Genomic DNA, 6,023 nt, shown 5'->3' with positions numbered 1-6,023 from the left:
CATGCCATTTCAATAAAATTAACGAATTATGGTCGAATTTTCTGTTTTATTGACATAAAATTAAAATCTTCCTTTCCTTTATTATTGAAATAATTCTCTCCCCGCACCACCCCCCCTCCTCCCCGGGCAGGCTGCACAGCGCGCCAAGGAAATCCGTCCTCCCAGCCAGACGCCAGCGGCCTTCTGCTGCGCTCCGTAACTAACTCCCTGGAAACCCTGCGTTTGTTCTGGCTGCCCGCTTTGACTGTGATAATAACTAGAACTTCAACCCTCTCACTTTCTTACGCCTCCTTTTGTGACAGTGAAAGCACCAAAATTTCCGCGTAGGAGGGACTCAGGGGCAATGATGCAATTGGAAGGCGCTGGAAGGTAAGGGGCTTCTCCTAAAGCTGCATTTGCAAAGTGAGCACACTGTTTGCTAAGGTTTTATATTGCACCTTTTAAAAAAGGTAATGTGGGGCCTGGCATGGTGGCTCACACCTATAATCCCAGCACTTTGGAAGGCCTAGAAGTTCAAGACCAACCTAGGTAACAGAGTGAGACCTCGTCTCTACAAAAAATTTTAAAAATTAGCCGGGTGTGGTAGCCTGTGCCTGTAGTCCCAGCTACTTGGGAGGCTGAGGCAGGAGGATCACTTGAGCCCAGGAGCTTGAGGCTGCAGTGAGCTATGATTGCATCACTGCCCTCCAGCCTGGGAGACATAGCAAGACCCCATTTCTTAAAAAAAAAAAAAGAAACCATCACTAGTTGGTATTATTAAGGAACAACATCAGCACATCAGCATCACTGTAGTTGTTATTTATTGCTGCATATCAAATGTAAAACTTAGTGGCTTAAGACCAATGTCCTCTCTCACAGCTCCTAAGGGCCAGGAATTTGGGAGTGCCGTAGCGGGGCGGTTCTAGATTGGGCCCTCTCTCGAGGCTGTAGTCATCTGAAGGGGTGCTTGGGCCTGGTGATGTGCTTCCGAGAGGACCAGTTTCTGATGTGGCTGGGCTCTTGACCATGAGGCCTGCGTGCCTCAGCAGATGGGGCTCTCCACAGGCTGTTCCAATGTCCTCTTGATGAGGAAGCTGGTGTCCTCCAGAGGGAAGGATCCAAGCAATGAAGCAGAAGGCACAGCATCTTCATGATCTAACTTAAAGGTTGCACACCGTCACTGCAACACCCCTACACATTTGTCCATGTGGCTGGGACTGCTCAGAGGCATGAAGGCTGGTAGGCATGGGTTACTGGGGGCCAACTCAGAGACTGGTTACCACAAGTGATTATCACTATTATGGCCTGGTAGGGCTGTTTCAAGTGCCCGGAGGAGAGTATTATACAGCTAAAGCCATCATTTCTTGATTATCTTTCTAGTTAACGTAAGCGAAAGTGGTCAGTTACCTTTAATGGTACTCCCAGAAACAAACATGGACTCAGGGACTTCCCAATGCCAGCTCCCCTTTCAGACTGGGGAATAGAACAGTAGCCAAGAGAGATAAGGTACCCCTCTGGCATCCCTGACTTTCCAGAGAAAGAAAACTTAAGTGTCCGCATGAACATAGCAACGAGGGCTACAAAACTATCAAGACAGTGCTGCCAAATGGGAAGTACAGGCCAGGTGTGGTGGCTTATGCCTGTAATCCCACCACTTTGGGAGGCTGGGGTGGGAGGATCGCTTGAGGCCAGGAGTTCAAGACCAGCCTGGGCAACATAGAGAGCCCTCGTCACTACAAAAATAAAAAGTTAGCTGGGTGTGGTGGTGCATGTCTGTAGTCCCAGCTACTCAGGAGTCTGGGGCAGGCGGATCGCTTAAATCCAGGAACTCAAGGCTGTGATGAGGTATGATCATGCCACTGCATTCCAGCCTGGATGACAAAGCAATTTCAAAAAAATGAGGGAAATTCAGGGAGGAGACTGAGCTCTGAGTGCCAAGGTTGGAAGTCTGTACACCCTGTTCCTCCCTAAATCACAGATCTGAAATGTCCCAGGCATTGCAGATTTCCTGCAAACCAAACCTTTTAGTAGAACGACAGACTAGATAAGATGATTTTTTTTTTTTTTTTTTTTTTTTTTTTTTTTTTTTTTTTTTTGAGATGGAGTCTCGCTCTGTCACCTAGCCTGGAGTGCAGTGGCGTGATCTCGGCTTACTGCAATCTCCGCCTCCCAGGTTCACGCCATTCTCCTGCCTCAGCTTCCCGAGTAGCTGGGACTACACGCGCCGGCCACCACACCCGGCTAATTTTTTGTATTCCTAATAGAGACCGGGTTTCACCGTATTAGCCAGGATGGTCTCGATCTCCTGACCTCAAGTGATCCACTCTCCTCGGCCTCCCAAAGTGTAGGGATTACAGGCGTGAGCCACCGTGCCGGGCCTAAGACGGATTTTTGATATTGTCACACCTTCATGGAACACCAACACTCCCCCTTCCCAGAAGGCAGGCTCCACAAGGGAGGAGGCTAATATGTCTTATTTATCCCTATAGCTCTCATGCCTAGAACTATTGGTACATAATTGGTACATAATTGGTATCACTAATGACTGTCATTAATAATAATTATCTAATGGCTATCAGCCTCGTTGGTGTCCCCAAGTCTTTCAGGTTTAATGGACGTCCCCCTTAACATTAATAAATAAAAGTAATTTAAACCCTCAGTCTACTTACAGTGAAACATGAGAACAAAAAATGAAATCCTCAGCCCACCCACTCAACCAACTGGACAGACCCCCTCTTGGCCAAGGGAACCCCAGAGGAACCTTAACAACAGAGTTCCCAGCCATGACGGGAAGGGAAGTCAGACACACCCCGCTCTACCCTCTCCCTTTTGTGGCTTAAACACAAATGAGCAGCATTCATGTTAAAATAGAGGTCATGGCAGGCACAGTGGCTCACACCTGTAGTCCCTGCACTTTGGGAGGCTGAGGCGAGACTGAGGTCAGGAGTGCGAGACCAGCCTGGCCAACATGGTGAAACCACTTCTCTACTAAAAATACAAAAATTAGCCGGGTGCATGGGTGCCTGTAATCCCAGCTACTCAGGGGGCTAAGGCAGGAGAATTCCTTGAACCTGGGAGGTGGAGGTTGCAGTGAGCCAAGATCACACCACTGCACTCCAGCCTGGTTGATGGACTGAGAACCTGTCTCTAAAAAATAAAAATAAAATAGAGGTCATCAGACTGGCAGAATGGACTCTGTGACAGTAAGATACCAAATCATAACCAGGACCTAAGGGTCATATCAGGGAAGGTTAAGTCACACACTCTTACACTTAAAGAATAGTTTCTAGCTGCCACAAGGGGTTTCTTTTTCTCTGGTGGCTACACAAACCAATGGCTTGGAGATAGGTGATATTAAAATAATTGCAGCTCGCTCACTGCTGGACACTAACTGACCCTCCTTCTGCCAGCCAGAACTGCAGCTTTGATTGGACAAGAGACTGATTCAGTAACTTTCTCCTGATAAGAGACCACCAACCATGGCCTGGTTCTGCCCATTTACAGAGACTGTGCAATTGCATGCCTTCACATCCCTTCTTCACCTTTTGACGTCTACAGCCAGATTATAATACACTTAAATGTGTAGTCTCCACCCCAAGGTGAACATGGGATGCATGTAACATGCATGTTTGCTTTATCACACATGTGCATGGCCTCATTCCATGAATATTCATAGCTATTCCTATATCATGTTGAATATGTACACCTGGCCAACCCATTCAGCTTGAATTCCTGTCTTATCCCCTCCCACCCTTTCTTAAAGTGCTTGCCTGTTGGCTTCTACCGGAGACTACACTTCTTAGCCGGTCAGGGTGGCTGCCTTCCAGGTTGTAACCCTGTATGAGAAATAAAGCCCTACTTTTCTAAATGTGTATATTGGGTGATTTTTAAGCTAGCAAACACCAGCCCAGAATCTCTAAAGGTTGCTGAGAGAGGTGGTAAGAGCCACCTGTGCGTTTCTCCTGATCAGGAGCCTCTAAACCCTGATTCTCTGGGATTCGCCTCCTTGCCTCCCTTCTTAGCTCCTCCAGCCCTCCCTCTGTTCAGTGTGCCTGGCCCAGATGAACTGGAAGCTCCAGATCTTCTCGGGAACTTCCCCGGAGCCTCTCTAACACAAGGTGTTGGTGCCACAGACTTTGACTGTTGGGTCTGCAGTGGCCAGTGTGGGTTCAGTGTAGCAGCGTGGGGAGGGAATATTGAGACCGCCTGGTTCTTGAGAGTTACTTGGACCCAGCCAGGCTCTCACCATCTTACAGGGTCTCCTGCTACTCTCTTATCTGTGGACCAGCCTCCAACTCACTCTTCTGTTCTTCCTGGACTCCTTTTCCCATATCAGGGCCAATAAAACACTCACCCACTCCAGGCAGCAGTGTTTGGGGTCCAGAGCTCTGAACTAACACCTTATGTTGAGTGTGGTCAAATTTTTAGGCTTAGTGCCCATCTTTCTTCTGTTTAGTTTTATTTCAAATTATTTTTTAGAGATAGGGTCTCACTCTGTCACCCAGGCTGTAGTTTAATAGCACGATCTTGTCTTACTGCAACCTCCACTTCCTGGGTTCAAGTGATTCTCCTACCTCAGCCTCCTGAGTAGCTGGGACTACAGGTGCGTGCCACCATACCCGGCTAATTTTTAAATTATTTTTAGAGACAGAGTCCTCCCTATATTGCCCAGGCTAGTCTTGAACTCCTGGCCTCCTGCCTTGGCGTCCCAAATTGCTGGACTACAGGCACGAACCACCACCCCCAGCCCCACTCTTCTAAGTGGAGGGAAGGTTTAGTCCGCTCCCATAATGAATTATGCAACACCCCTTCCCTCTTAGAACATACAAGCACTCTAGTCAAAGTTTCTGAGTTTTTTATTTTAGGACCGTTTTTCATTTTGGCTAAACATAGACATATGTACCCACAAGAATGCCGGTTAAAACAAAGAAAAAATCATCTTGAGGAAGCAAGCACATCTTGAGTAAGTTTCTTTCAAGATGTTTTGGTGCATTCTATGCTATCACTTTGCAGAACAATTTGTGGTCCATGCGGTAACTTTAGGGGCTGTCTGAGATGGTCTGTTCCCGAAAGACTGTGGATCAGAGAAGTGGCAGTGAATCCCGGAGAGTGAATCCCAGCCATTCTGTGGACAGGTGGGCTGAGGGAGAAGTTCAGAGGGCACCCTAGAGTGATTTGCAACGTCTCATACAGAAATATAACATCTTCTTTCATCCTCTGCAGAGTCTGGATCTAAATTCACACCTTTTTTTTTTTCCTTCCCTCACTTAAAATCAAATTCTCGCCCTTAATACTTCCTTTCAGAACTGCACCGCAAACGACAATGTCTTCTCATGCATATGAATTACCCAAAATGTAGGAAGATGAGCCCCCAATGGAGTGCGCTAAAGCCTTTAACCCAAGTACATTTAATGCTGTGAAGCCCTGAGGAAGGCAAAGTTGTATTTTTATGTTAGAAGACATTTAGGACAGTTCATGTCATCCTGCACAGATGCACTGAAATTGATCGTGGGGCAAACTATAAAGAGAGCAGATGCTCCCCAAATCTGTTTCCAAGCCAGGTAGGATGATGAATTCTGAGGTGGGACTGAGGGGGAACGGTGGCAGCTGTCTCCCCTGCACGCACCGGGCAACTACTTCCCCGTTTGGACATTGGCATGACACCCTCCTTCCCTGTTCATCTGTGAAAATGTGCAGCGTTTTCATTTAAAACTTCCTGCTCCAACTTGGGGCCTTCTGCAGACCGCGGGGATCCCTAACAATTACTTGTTGGAAGAACAAATGAAACATAAAGCATGATACTTTATTTTAAACATACGGGTGGCACAAATTTATTTCCAAAGATTTAGGCACCTGATGACTTCTCCTTAGAGAAAAAGCAATAAAAGGGGCCTCTCCTGTCACAGATTTCCACTAACCATGGTTTGTGCAGAGGCAGAATTTCAGGCTTTTACTACTGAGTTCTGGACATGAAGCAAAGCTAACACTAGAGGGTGCTATAGATTAGGAAATCCAGGGACCACGGGCACTGGAGCGCGTTCAAG

This window comes from Chlorocebus sabaeus, chromosome 6, assembly GCF_047675955.1.
Source record: "Chlorocebus sabaeus isolate Y175 chromosome 6, mChlSab1.0.hap1, whole genome shotgun sequence".
Classification (NCBI taxonomy): Eukaryota; Metazoa; Chordata; class Mammalia; order Primates; family Cercopithecidae; genus Chlorocebus; species Chlorocebus sabaeus.
This window is presented reverse-complemented; position numbering follows the sequence as displayed.